This window comes from Passer domesticus, chromosome 27, assembly GCF_036417665.1.
Source record: "Passer domesticus isolate bPasDom1 chromosome 27, bPasDom1.hap1, whole genome shotgun sequence".
NCBI classification, from domain to species: Eukaryota; Metazoa; Chordata; class Aves; order Passeriformes; family Passeridae; genus Passer; species Passer domesticus.
The window spans coordinates 389,741-403,824 of NC_087500.1; the positions used below are offsets into that span (position 1 = coordinate 389,741).

The 14,084-nt window shown below is 49.2% G+C and overlaps 1 long non-coding RNA gene across 1 annotated transcript; it reads right to left on the minus strand.

Moving 5' to 3' along the window:
- Window positions 1-6,675: 6,675 nt before the first annotated feature.
- LOC135286872 (uncharacterized) lies at window positions 6,676-14,022 on the minus strand. Its single transcript, XR_010350874.1, has 3 exons — window positions 13,884-14,022; window positions 13,661-13,762; window positions 6,676-13,267 (listed from the first exon to the last, which is right to left on the minus strand). It is a non-coding gene; the product is annotated as an uncharacterized LOC135286872 (long non-coding RNA).
- Between the last annotated feature and the right edge of the window lie 62 nt (window positions 14,023-14,084).

Genomic DNA, 14,084 nt, shown 5'->3' on the forward strand with positions numbered 1-14,084 from the left:
CAGGTTCCCTGCCTTGAGGAGCTGGAGACCACAAGTGAAAGGTGAGCAGCTCTGCTTTGGGCTGGTGTGCTGGGCTCTGCTTGCTGCCTCCTTAAAACCCTGCAGGAGCAACTCAAGCCTCATTTAGAGATAGTTCAGGAGAATAAAGCAATAGAGACAGTGGTGGGCAGATAGGGAGGTGACACAGGACAGATGCAATGACAGGAAAATTCTGTGGAGAAGCAGCATAGAGAGGCAGAGAGGGGCTGGTTTGCGCCCACACACCCAGGCCCAGACTGGAGCAGGAGCATTGAAATGGAAATTACTTTCTATTTACAGTTCCAACATCCTCCCTGCTCCCCCCAGGAGCCAGACTGGGACCTTTCCTGCCTGTATGGGGTGACTCTGTGGAGGGAGCAGAAGGATGCTTGCACTCTGTGTCACAGAGTGGTATGTGGGGGAATAGGAATACTCTGAGGCTTTTGGAAGCAGGCTCAGCTCCCTCATCCCCTCTGGACAGCAGACACCTGTAACCGTGGGCAGCGTGCTCGTGGTTAAACACACACTCTGCCCTCACCACCTCCCTGGGTCACTCCACAGTCATGCAGAGGCTCAGGAGCAAGGCACGGTGGGACACACAGGGGCTGGGCAGATTCACAGCTTCCTCCACGTGGCAGAAGAGCCCAGGAGGTATTTCAGACCTCCCTAGAAGAGCCTGATCATTATTCTGCTGTGCAGGAAGACATATGTGGGAGTGCACAAAAGCAATGCTAGCCCAAGTCTGTGTTTCTTTTACCCACAGAGTCAGCACTGGCAGTAGAAAAGAAACTTGTTCCTGTGCTGTACTCACCTGGCGCCAGGGGAATGACTCTGTGCTGTAAGATCCAGGCCACAGCATCTGCAAGAGGTGCCAGGGAGCAGGAGCTGAGGCTGAGCTGTGCCTGGAGCCAAAGCCCTCTCTTGAGCTGTTCAGTGGGCCCTGGAGCTCAGCCTCTGGACACGGAGCATGGAGCAATATCAGGGATCACTGTGATGGGTCCTTTGAGAGCAGGGGTGAGAGGTCACAGAGCCTGGGGATAGCACCCAGATCTTCATCTTTCTCCACACTGCCACACACAAAGGGCCCCAGGCCTAGAAGAGGTAAATACCACCTGTGCTTCACTATTCAAGAACTAGAAAGGTGGAACTGAAAAGAGATGATTAATTAGCAGGTGTGGCAGGGATATATGTCAGTACCCTTGTTTGTTTGTGGAACCCAAGCCATTGACAGACTCCATGTGGGGTGAGAGGCCCTCACTAAGATCTCCTCACCAGCACTTTTCAGCTGTAAAACAATCCCTGATCTTCTTTTCCTGCTGAAGGAACTTGTACAAGCAGAGCTGGGCCATCCATCTCTGCCCTGTTACTCATGTGCTTCAGTGAGCAGCAGTGCCACAGGCAGTGCTGAGCCCCAAACCCTTGAGCTGGACCCTGTCTGCCCATTCTTATCTCTGTGTGCTGGTCAGCCCTGCCATGAGGAAGAAGAAGCAATTTCCACACCCGTCTGCTCACCTTGGTTGGCGAAGGGCAAGCATTGACAAGATTTCCTTGAATAACTCTTCTCATCTGCCAAGCTCAAATTAAAATTTGCTGCCAATAGTCATGAGCCCTCTCCCTCTCCTTCCTTTCTCTCCTCTGTTTTTTTGGATAATTTTCTCTATTAAGATAAATGAGTGATAATATCATGTTGTGCATTAAACACTGGTCCTTGCAGTCTGTGAAACAAAGAGCACGACAGAACTCTAAGATTCCATCTGTTGCTAGTTCATTTACATTTGGGCAAGTCAGCTTTTAAAGAAATTTCTCAGAACAATTCTTTCAGTTTTCCTAAGGAGCCTGTAACATGAAATTTTGTGAGAAAACACTATCATAGAATGGTTTGAGTTGGAAGGGATCTTCCCATTTCACCCCCAGCCATGGTCAGAGACACCTTCCACTATCCCAGGTTGCTCCAAGCCCAATCCAGCCTGGCCTTGGACACTTCCAGGGATTCAGGGGCAGCCACAGCTTCTCTGAGCAATCTGTGCCAGGGCCTCAGCACTCTTATAGTAAAGAATTGCTTCCAAATAGCCAATATAAACCTACCCTCCTTCAGCTTAAGGACATTTCCCATTGTTCTGTAGCTCCAGACCCTTGTCCAAAGTCCCTCTCCAGCACTCCTGCAGCCCCTCTGGATACTGGAAGGGGCTCTAAGGCCTCTCCAGAGCACCCTGAATTACCCCAACTCTCTCAGCCTGCAAGCTGTGAGCCCCAGACCCAGAGAAATCCTGGAGGGCCTGCTGTTGATGACTGTTTTGTACAGGGAAGCAAGCTGGTTCTGGACTGGAAAAAGCTATGTGGGTGAGAGACCCCCAGCTCTGCACGATGCTATTAGGTTCCTGCAGTGAGATCATTAATTTTTTGACCATCTTTAAGATGATGCCAGTCTGCTTTCCAGGGTAAAAGGTCCTACTTTTCTGTACCCATACCTGGCACCTCCTTCAGTGTGCTGGGTTTCCCAGGAAGAAAATTCCTGCAAAAAATGTCTGGTGGTTTATCTGACAGATTTTCCTGTTGCTTGGAAATCTACAGGAGTCCTGGGTGCAGTGACACAAACTTACTTCTGCAACAAAGGTGTTCTACAGTCTTGGAAAAGTGAAAGGAATGGCTCAATGGGTGGCTTCCACTGGGGAGTTAGTGTGGGCTTTCATCCAGCAGCCATATGTTCACAAAGCCAACAGTTCCCTCTTTCCATCATGGAAGCAGCCACAGAGCAGATCAGCAGAGTGTGAAACTTCCCAGCAGCTGGGTTTGCTGAAGCTCAGACAACCCTTTGGCTCCCAGAGGGTCTGGGAGTAGCTGTGTGTGGATGAATGTCTGCAGAGCCCAGGAGTGATGGGAAGGGGCCCACTGAGGCACTAAGCAGGAGAGGAGACCCTGCTAAATGGCCCAGCCCCACCACTCGTGTGCATCATGCACACCCAGCCCTGGCAGCCCTGCTGGGAGTGGGGGGCAGACCCACATCCATGGCTTTCATTTCCCATCACCTCCAACTGGTCTATTCTAAGAAAGTCTGCCTAGGATTCATCCACCCAAAGCATCACACTTCACAGCTTCCTTCCCACGCAGAGCTTGGTTTCTTGCTCTGAATAAACATCACTTCTCTGCCTGCATCCCCACAGCCAGGCTGCTGCCTGCCTCCCCCTGTCCCCTAGGGATGTGTGGCATGTCTAATCCATGCCTTGGGAACTGTCCTGCTTCCCACCATGTGCAGGGAAAAAGAATAGGGATAAAAACTACACCAGCCTCCTTGGTTTGCAATTCCAGTCAGGGCAGGCAGAGGCAGGTACTCCTGGTACTCCCAGATGGCAACACCAAAAGGTTCAGTGCCCAGGGATCTGATCCCAGGCAGGTGCCAATCCACTTCCCAGTGAGCAAATGCCAGTTTTAAGGACAGCAGATGGTTTGTGGTTCCTGAAGAGTTCCCTTCCTTGACCAGAAAGGGCTGGCACTGCTCAAAAGCTCCTGAGTGATGTCCAGAGGATGGTTCCAGACTCTTTTTGGTGGAGCCCAGCACCAGGAAAAGGAGCAACGGCCATAAACTAAAACACAAGTTCCACCTCAACATGAGGAAGAACTTTCCATGGTGGCTGGCAGAGCTCTGGAAAAGCTGCCTAGGGAGGGTGTGGAGTCTCCCTCTCTGGAGACATTCTGAGTCCACCTGGACAAGTTCCTGTGTCACCTGCTCCAGGTGACCCTGCCTGGGCAAGAGGTTGGTCTGGAAGGTCCCTCTCAGCCCTAATGATTCTGTGATGTGGGTTTTGTCCCAGTTGATATGCATTTTGTTCCAGTTCTTCCTACAACAGAAACAACTAATTTGTGTGAAAGCTCCCTGTCAGCTCCATCACAGCACTAGTGTAAGAGACTCAGAGAACCTCTTGAGGCATCTTAGATGTTACCACAGCCAGAACCTAAAGGCAGGTTCAGAATCCTGCTTTTAGGACTCAGGGTAATGCTCAGTAATGAAGAAACTGTACTGACCCTGAATACCATCCAACTCTGGAAAGACACTCGAGTAAGCAAAGACTTTGTGACAGTGGTTCATCTGTGGCATATGCAGAACAAGTTTTTCAGGAAAGAGATCAAGAACTGTTTCTATGAGGACTGATGGGATGTGAAATTTCAGGGGAAAACAAAGAGAGATTTGGCCACTTGGGGAATGTATTTGTGGAGAGTCCAGCAAGCCCAGATACAGGAGAGGACAGACTGAGATGGATGAAAGGACTTAGTCTTAAGCTATGCCAGGGAAAGTTCAGGCTGGACACCAGGAGGGGTTTCTTCATGGAAAGGGTGGTCAGGCTTCACAGGGGCTGCCCAGGGAGGTAGTGAAGTCCCCATCCCCAGAGGTGTCCAAGGAAGGACTGGCCAGTGCTCTGGTGTGGGTGCCAAGGTGGGGATTTGGCACAGGTTGGACTCAATGATCTTGGATGTCTTTTCCAACCTGGATGATTCTGTGATATCACCACGACCATTAAATAGTGAAACTGAATTTTTCTATCCTATTCTCACAGGGATAGTTGGCAATACATGAAAGCTCCAACAAGCCCCAATGTTGCAGCCTTACAAACATAATCATCCAACCCATTGTATTCTCCCAGGGCTTCAGTTATGAAAAATTTAGAGAGAACTAAATTCACCATTTTACCACTTGCAGCTATCAGCTCAATATCAGGTCAACACAGGGCAGGCAGTGGCTCATATCTCTATATATCTGCTATTTTTATGTCATTTAAGCCCTGAAATTTTAACCCACTTTGGCCTGAGCAGACTTCAGTGTCCCCAGGCTGATATCTGAATAATTAACAACAACTCTTTCCTCCTCCTGCCCTTCAGCTTTGGCTCCAAAGGACACTCTGACACTGCTGCATTAAAAAAAAACCAAACAAAACAAACAAAAAAATAACCACCATAGTCTGGTAGATGGTCTGACCCAGAGCTTTTAGCAGGTGTTCCTTGAGGCAGCTGTAATCACTCATTTAAGTCTCATTTATTTTTATTTTAGAGGGCTTCCTAACAACACAAAAGATTTCTTTCCTGCATCTCATTGGAATTGTGTGCACATTGCCATGGCAACACATGCCCGAGATTTTTGTGGTCCAGGACCCATCTTATTGGTTATTAAATATCTGTGCAATAAAAAAAATAAATATATATAGCTTTGTTCTCCCATCTGTCTGTTCCATCTGTTTATTTCCCAGTGAAATACAACCATTTGGCTCAGCCACAGCTTTCTCCCTTTCCTCATGGGACTGGCTGAAGGAAACAGAGATGCATCTACTGGTGGTCATGGGAGTAGTGGGGGGGAGGAAGAGGAATGGAAGATGTTGATGTAGACACCAACCTGACCATCATACACATAGAAAAGCTTTTAACTGATGACAACACCTTATAGTCTGAATTGCTGCCCTTTCCCAGTTATCCCTCAGGTGGGAAGGGGAAGAGAAACTCAAGAGGACTCTGGTCAACATATTCCCCGTCTGCTGCTGGTGCAGCAGCAGTGTCCTGGCTGCAGCTCAACCACAGCAGGTTTGTTTCCTGCCACAGGGTCACTGGGGAAGTGGAGTCAAACTTGTGTCACTGGCCAGCAACAGAAAACATTACAACTCAGCTGCTTCCACTGAGAGTCTTTCTTACCTTCCCAAAAGATAGGGACAAAAGTGTCACTCCATCCCAGTACACACTGTTCTGTGGAATGGAAAAACAGCAGTAAAAAGATCTCTGTGCTGAACTGATTGTGTTCCCAATAGACCTTCTGTGCCACACTGACTGTGTTCCTCCTGACAGTCTCCTCCATGCTGAACTGACCCTGTGCCTCCAACAGCCCCGTGTGCCAAAGTGACTTGCTCCCGACAGTTCCCTGCCTGGATCAGAACCCGTGCTGACAGCTGTTTGACATCCCCCCTCCCAGGCAGTAATTCCTCCCGGCAGTGTTTGCCTTGCCTGCCCACCCCCACAGCTCTGCTGGGAGAGAGGATGTGTTCCCAGCCTCCCAGCTCCCTCTCATTATTTAAGCTGTCACTTGTTAATTATAGTGCTGCATTTCAACTTGATACTTCCCAGGGGGCCAAACCATGCCAAAATACCAAAATCACTTCCCAGTGGAATATTTTTGGAGACTCTGCTAGATGTGAGCTTGTGCCTCTATCAACCAGGGTGAGACATTGCTGACTACTCTCAGGAGACTGGAACTGCACTTGCTGCTCTAAGACCTGCACTTGTTACCCTTCAGAGCCAACACTCCCACTCCCTAGATGGGAGTCATGGATATGAATATAAGATATATTGTGTTTAATGATATAAAGCTATTAAAAATTGTCCAAAGGAGGACTATGAATATGGGAAAGGGTCTGGAGGGGCCACACAAGGAGCAGCTGAAGTAATTTGGCTTGTTCAGCTGTAGAAGAGGAGACTGAGGGGAGATTTACTGGGGTCTGCAGCTCCTCCCCAAGGACAGCTCTGATCTCTGCTCTGGGACAGGTACAGGACACAGGGAATGGCTGGAGCTGGGCCAGAAGGATTTGGGAGGGAGATGAGGGAAAGGTTCTGCCCCCAGAGGGTGCTGGGCACTGCCCAGGCTCCCCAGGGAATGATCCCAGCCCCGAGGCTGCCAGAGCTCCAGGACCCTTTGGACAGCGCTGCCAGGGTCCCCAGGGTGGGATTGCTGGGGGGTCTGGGCTCTCAACAGGAGTTGAGCCCAATGATCCTGTGTGTTGCTTCCAGCTCAGGACATTTTGGGATTCTCTGAATCACACAACCATGACTACCAGGCCTGTGGGACCCACACATTCCTCTCAGTGAGGAAGGTAATCCCGTGAAGCTGCCAATCGAATGGCCAAGTCAGGTGAGAGCAAACACCAAAAAATAGATGTGATGCTGATATTCTCTAGCTTGTAGCAGCATTACCCAGCCAAGTTGTCCCTTTGCGTCGTGTGACCACAGAAACCTCTGCTTCAAATGCAGAAACAAGTGAACAAGTACAGTGATCAAACCATCAACCTGCCCAGGGCAAGAGCTTGCTGGGGAAAAAGGAGTAGACTGTATTACTGGGAAAGGCTTGAGGATCTTGACAGAAGAGCACCTGTCTCCCTTGACTGTGTTAAATGAGACATTGCTGTGTGGGAACTCTTTTCCAGGAGAATCAGATGTGATGGGTCAGATGTGCCAGAGGAAACTTATGGGCTGGATGAAGAGTGCTGCAGAAAGTACCTGCTGTTGGCACCACCTACCCATTGTGGTCACTCAAGGCCAGCTGAGCACCACAAAACACAGCCCAGCCCAGGGACAGCAGCCAGGAGAGTCCAGCTGGGTCTCTGCCTCTCTCATGTGGCCGAAAGCATTTTACTCAACATTTACAGAGAAATCACTGTAAGAGAGTTCACAGCATGCTTAACAGGATGCAACTCATCCTAAAAACAACAAAAAGGCAGAAAAGAGGCAATAAATGAAAAGAACTAAAATAGAAACATGAAAATTGTATTGCATTGAGCCGTAACTATAGTTGAGAACAGCCTTTGCACCAGGAGATTCAGGGTGGTTGCTCAGCTCCTCAGTGTTTGCCAAATATGCATAAAAACACCTCAGTAATTATAATTTCATCTTGAATAGGTATTGTTTTAATTGTGACTGCTTTGCCTGCTCTGCACTAACTGCAAGAATCACAAAAGTGCAGCAGGAGGGCTGTGGATGACTTTGGCTTCTTCCTCCAGCCACCTCAGTGACCCATCAAGATCCTTGCTCTGACCTCCCCAAAGTCTGTGCAATGCAAAACAAACCCTACAGTGCTGAAATAATCACAGCCCCTAATTACAGCCCCAGAAAGACTGTGCAAGAAACCCAGTACCTTCCCACCAAGGCAAAGCTGCCTCAGAACATGAGGCCAAGCACAGAACCACTGTGGCACTTCGTGGTGAGGTCAGCAACTTGAGCTCCAGGTGGTTTCACTTAAAAACCATCTAGTTCCAATCTCCTGCATGGGCAAAGACACCTTCCAGTAGACCAGGCTGTTCCAAGGTTTTGGTTGGATATTAGATTATCATGCAATGAGAATTAAATTACTGAACTCAGATGACAGTGGGTGATACATTAAAGGGGTTTCTCCAAGGGTTTGCTGAAGGTTTAAGCTCTCTGAGAACCAGTGTCTTGTCAGAGCAGTTGATTTTAAGTCCCAACCTAGCCCATCAGTCTATGATTCTATAAATTATGCTGATATGCTCACTTGTCCTTCAGTGTATGTGAACGGTCATTTATAAAACACCATTTCTGGGACTGATAACCCCTGCCCCCTTAACCTTTTCTGACCTGACCTGAACACACTTGACCCCACAGTTCTGTGGAGGGAGTGGTTCAGGCAGGGACCTCTCTAATTTGTTGTCTTTTAAGGCATGATACAAAAAAACCCCAGTGTCCAGCTGAGAACTCAGTAGTGAGTAAAGTGCATTAATTATCTCCTTCATCTTGCATATGTCAGTAAGTGCTTTATCCTTGGAGGAGGAAGAGCAGACTAAGTCGTTTTGAGCTTGAAAGAAAAGATATGCAAAATTACCCAGGAACACTTTTAATTAATTGCTGCCTACTGATAGTGCTGGCAAAGAAGCCCTTTGCCCATCAGCATTCAGACAATTAGCTCTGTCCACTTGAGATGGTGGAGCAGCTCTGTATTCATATTTCGGGTGAGTTCAAAGCGAATCGCTTCTGTGATTTGTTGTCTGCACAAGTATTTCCACATCTCATTTCTTCAAAGAGTGTTGTTGTCCAGCTCAGGGATCAAAGCACTGCCAAGGAGACATTCTCCTCTGGGGAGGATCAGGAATGAGTTTTCCACTTTGTTGGTACCTTTTGGCAGGAGCTATCTGTGACTGTGAACCTGTCCTTAGAATCATAAAATGGTTTGGGCTGGAAAGGGCCTTGAAGCTCATCTCATTTCACCCCCTGCCACCTTCTACTGGACCAAATTGCTTCAATGCCTCACCCTCTGGAATGTCTGTCCATCGCCACTGATACCAGAATGCTGAGGACACTATGTAGATTTTCCTCTGGAGCACCTCACCTCACCTGTGTGCCACCCCTGACTCATCCCATGTGTCTTCAGGACAAGCACTACAGCCCTTTGGCCCCCTCAGACCCCCAGCAAGGGGGGCAGTCCCAGCAAGGGGGGGCTCTGGTGCAGGAGGATAGTTTGAGCAATTCCTGAGAGCACAGAAAGGAGCAGTTGTCATGGAAACCAACATGCAATGGGAGGGTCCAATTTAGCTCTGCTCTGCCAGTCCTCCCTTGGCCTGTCATGTGAATCTGTGCAGTACCCATTCCACAGCATGGAGGCAAAGAAAATTGAAAATTAAAATCTACATGGGAGCAAAACCGCAATATTTAAGGACAGAGTCCCCCATCTTTCCAACCAGGACAGCAATTACCACATACACAAAGGCAGGACATACTTTGGGGTATCCAGTTGCTGATGGTAGAAAGGAAAATGAGAGAAGAGGTACATGAAAGGAAAGGTGTTTGGCATCTTGGGGAGAAGATCTAAATCCTGAACTTACTGAGGGGATAAACCTTTTCTCAGCTGGACTCAGGCCTCTGCAGAAACTAGGCATCAGCTGTACTTGGCACTTTCCCCCTGGCTGTGTAAGACTGACTCTGTGACCTCCAGAAATTTGAGAAACTTCACCATGTTTTCATTTTCAGAGAAAAACCTCTCCCCAGCTATATAGCTGACAGGTCTCATTACTTTGTGCTGAAATGTTTTCCCATTTGAAATTAGTATTCCTATTTATCCCATACATTTTGTTTGTCTTTCGTTCTGGCCAGTCAAATTTTCTCATTGCCTTTTCCCTACATAGTTCATCACAGCATTCTGGCTAGATTTTAGGCATAAAATAAATTCTGGACCAAACTACTTTTTGTTGTTGCTGTTGTTTGTTTGTTTGTTTTAAATTACATTTATTGTGGGACATAGGAAAGATGAAACTTTGGTTCCTGAATTACTTCTGGAAAGGTTCTATTATATGCACACACATGCACAGAATCGCTCTAACAGGAGACATTTTTGGATCCAGCAGGACTGAATCTAACATAAATTAGAATATTTTCAAGATGATTGCTTGCAAACATAAGCATCAATTAGTTATCTCAGTCTGGTTAAGCAGCAGCGTGGGCAGATGATTGCAAGTAGTTGTGTTGCTGCCACTTACTGTCTTATCACCCCACACCAAAAATCCCTTTGGTTTTCCTAATGATCTTGGTCTTTTTCATAGATCCCAGTCCAGGGAAGCATCTAAACCTATACTGACACAAACAGCCCCAGATGCTGAAAGTAACATGGGTGCTTAACAGGCTTTTGAATTAAACCCAAACAGGAGCAGCCTTTGTTTATCACATTCATTGGGGGAACGGCAGCCCCAGCAAGGCAGAGGGGTTTAAACTATCACATGGTTTAGGGAAGCACCAGAAACACACAAAACTTGATGAACTGAAAAAGGGTTTTCATGAATCCTAGGACAGGAATCCTAGGACACTCACAGACCTGTGTGCCAGACCTGGGCTTGTTCCAGCCATGCTGGACATTTGCCCATCTCCAGGCCACCAGTCCTGCTTGGCTCAAACCTCTTCCATGGCTCGGTTCTTTGAACCCTCCAGGAGGAGACTGACTTGGGTATTGGGAATTTCACTGTCAGGCTTTTGATCTGCCCTGGATTGTAGGGGTGAACCAGCTTGTATTGAGAACCAGACTCTCCTTCCTCATCAACTTGGACTCAATGATCCTTATGGGTCCCTTCCAACTCGGAATATTGTGTGATCTGTGAACTCCCAGTCCAGCCCACCCAGCTGGGGACAGGCGAGAGCCACAGACCCTGCCCCAGACCCCAGCCCCTGCCACAGACCTGCTAATTACACTTGTCTCAAGATTAGTCAGAAGGAATCTGTTCCCCCTGCAAGCTGAGCTGAGTTTGGGAGCAGCTGCCACTGCCTCCTCATGCCATGCAGTGCCAAGCTGGCCTCGTGACACTCTGCTGGGTCCCTGGCACCGGCTCAGCCTCCTCAAGGCAGCAGAGGGGCATTAGCTGTGCCTCATTAGCATGGTGTGGTTTGGGCTGCAGCTCTACAGGGTCATTCCAAAGGGGTTTCATAGAAACCCAGAATACCCTGAGTATGAAGGGACCCACAGGATCATCAGGTACAACTCCTTGCCCTGCACAGACCACCCAACAATCCCACCCTGTGCATCCCTGGCAGCACTGTCCAAAGGCTGCTGGAGCTCTGGCAGCCTCGGGGCCAGGACCATTCCCTGGGGAGCCTGGGCAGTGCCAGCACCCTCTATATATGCAGCCCTCTTCAGGATTTTGCAGAGGGGAGAAGCTGGGAGTGAGTGAGGAGGTTGAGCACATCCAAACTCCACAGCAGAGAGGGAGCCCCAGTGCTTCTCTGTCCCAGTGTCTCTGGAAATGCACATATTTACTCTGGGGGCTTCACCTCCAGTCCAGCAGAGAAATTTAGGGGACAGACCCAGAACTGACTCACCTCTTCCCCCATCTCCTTTCTTCAAGGTCTCCACTGTCCCTGATTCAGCGATCCTGGAAGCTGGCACTTCCTTTTTCTACACTTTCAGCCTACTGATGCCAAAGTTGTGTTTAAACCCCTTCTGCAGCCCCAGAGACTGAAGAGCTGTGAGGAGCAGCAGAAGTATGGAGCTTTATAGGGAAACACAGGCCCTCCTGCAAGCTCCTTCCTGCAGCTCCCACCTTGAAGGCTCACAGTCCTGCCTTCACAAAACCATACACTCACCCCCTACTCTACCTCCACTGCGTAGAACTGTTCACGTTGCAACAGCCCTCCAAGATCAAGTCCACCGTTCCCCCAGCACTGCCAAGCCCACCAAAACCCATGTCCACTAGTGCCACACCTGCAGGTTTTTGGAACGGTTCCAGGGGTGTTGGTTCTACGATTTCTCTGGGCAGCCTGTGACAGTGCCTGACCACCTTGGCAGAGAAGGAAGGCTGGTCAAGACTTGAAACACTTAGCTTCTATCCCTCCTGTCAGCTCCAGATACCTCCTAGCATTCCTGCCCAGGATACTGTGGATGAATTGCACTGGTCTCTTTGTTGAACCTCAGTAAACAGTTGCCCAGCCCAGATTTCCTGTGAAATTTCTTGGGACAGCTTCATGCCCTGAAACTACTGAGCACAAGCCTGGAGCTAGGCCAATGCCCCTGCTCTGAGTTCCATTCTATGCTAAAAAGCAGAACAAGCCCCTCCTTCTGCTGCATTTTAGATCCAGAACTTCTGTCCTCTAAAAGGACCCAATTTCTGTTAAAAAGTTCCAGCTTCCTGCACGGTATTGCTGCCCTCTTCTGGGCTCTCTGGCAGCCACTGGGCTCAGCAAAATTCCAGCTACATACACCAGTCCTTGAGGTCAAGAAGGTGGGAATCCTTTCCAAAACCCTGTGTCCCCACATGACAAGACCTGGCTCTGAAAATGAAGATATTTGAGGTTGTGCTTTCTCTTGCCCTGTCCTATGAACCTTGACCCTAGTAAGTGCTCTGGCTGTAGCTCTTCCCTGGGGCTGCTTTTTCAGTGGTATGGAAAGGAAACTGAGTGCAAGACTGACTGGGAATGTTGCTTTCTCTCTCCTCATTTAACCTCTATGAGTCTCCCACTAACTTCCAAATCCCACTGTGTCTGGAGCAGCCAGTGCTGCAGAGATCAATTAGAAACCAATCTTTATTAGCAAAAAGGTGGTTGCAGTCAGAGCTATTTGGTACAAATAATTTAGAGAGAAGGGTGTTCCTCTTCTCCCTTGCTGGATATCTCCAAGGCTATGTCATCACATCAAATAGGATCATTCATCTTCATGAGAGCTGGCTGAGCAGGGCTGTGTGTGCCACACCATTCCCTGCCCTCTGGCTGAGGGGGATTAGGGTTTTTAGGATTTTACATTGTGAGGTGGTTGGGGGGGACAAACAAAATGGACAGTGGTGGCTGGAGGGATGCTGGGTCTCATGACAGTCTTCATGTGACCCTTACCTGCTCCACAGACCTGCTCCTTCCTTGGGGGCTGTTTCCCCTCCTGCCCCTCTCTTTTCTCATGGGAGCAGAGCACATCACAGCTGAGAGAGCCAGGACCCTCCTGCCTTGCCTTTCTCTGCCCAGCAGCAGGTGGGATCAGCCACCTCCAGCCAATAAGGGTTTTGGCAGTGAGTCCAGGCTGCTCTCCCTGTGGATGAAAGCATGGCCCAGGACAGAATGAGAGAGAGAGAGAAATGGGGGACACATCTGAGGAATTCAAGGCATTGCAGAGAGCAAGCCTGGAGCCAAGGGGAGAGGAGGGTTGGGAATTCACTGGGGCAAGCTGGGAACCTGTATGGCATGTGGATGGGTGCAGTCCCATGTAGGACCATCCTACAGGCAGACTTGAGGTTGTTTATGTGCTTAGAGGAGAGAAAATGTTGAAATAAGTGTCAGGATGTGAGTCTGTGTTAAGCAGAGCTGTGGAGACCAGAGTCAGACTGGGACACCTCTGCTCATGTTGGCTGTGACTGGGAAGCCACATCCCCTGCCCAGGTCATTGGCAGAGTAGGCAGAGAGGGGAGGGTCCTGTCACTAGCACCTGGACACAGGCTGGATGTAGAGACCTCCAGGAGAGAGGAGCTGTGGGTAAGGGAGGTCCAGCAGGAGAGCTCTTGCAGGTCTCACCTCTTGGTGTCCCCAGCTGGAGATGGGAAGGTGCTGGCAGGTGACACAGTGGCTGGGAGGTCCCAAGGCAAGAACAGTGGATCCCCAAGGGGGAAAGCAGAGGCCCAGTGCTCAGGCCCAGCTCACGGAGTGCTCACCTCACTCTAGTTCCTCTCCATGGCTCCAGTCAGTCTTCCAAGGAGTCAGAGTAGATTATACCCACCTCCACACTGATCTTTTACCTGAGCAATTGCAAAGCACCAGAGTCAGCATCCCTAGGGTCCCCAACACCTTGGGTCCCATGGGTAGACATGTGGAGCACAGGGCATTCTGCCTGCTGGGCAGTGTGGAGCATCCGG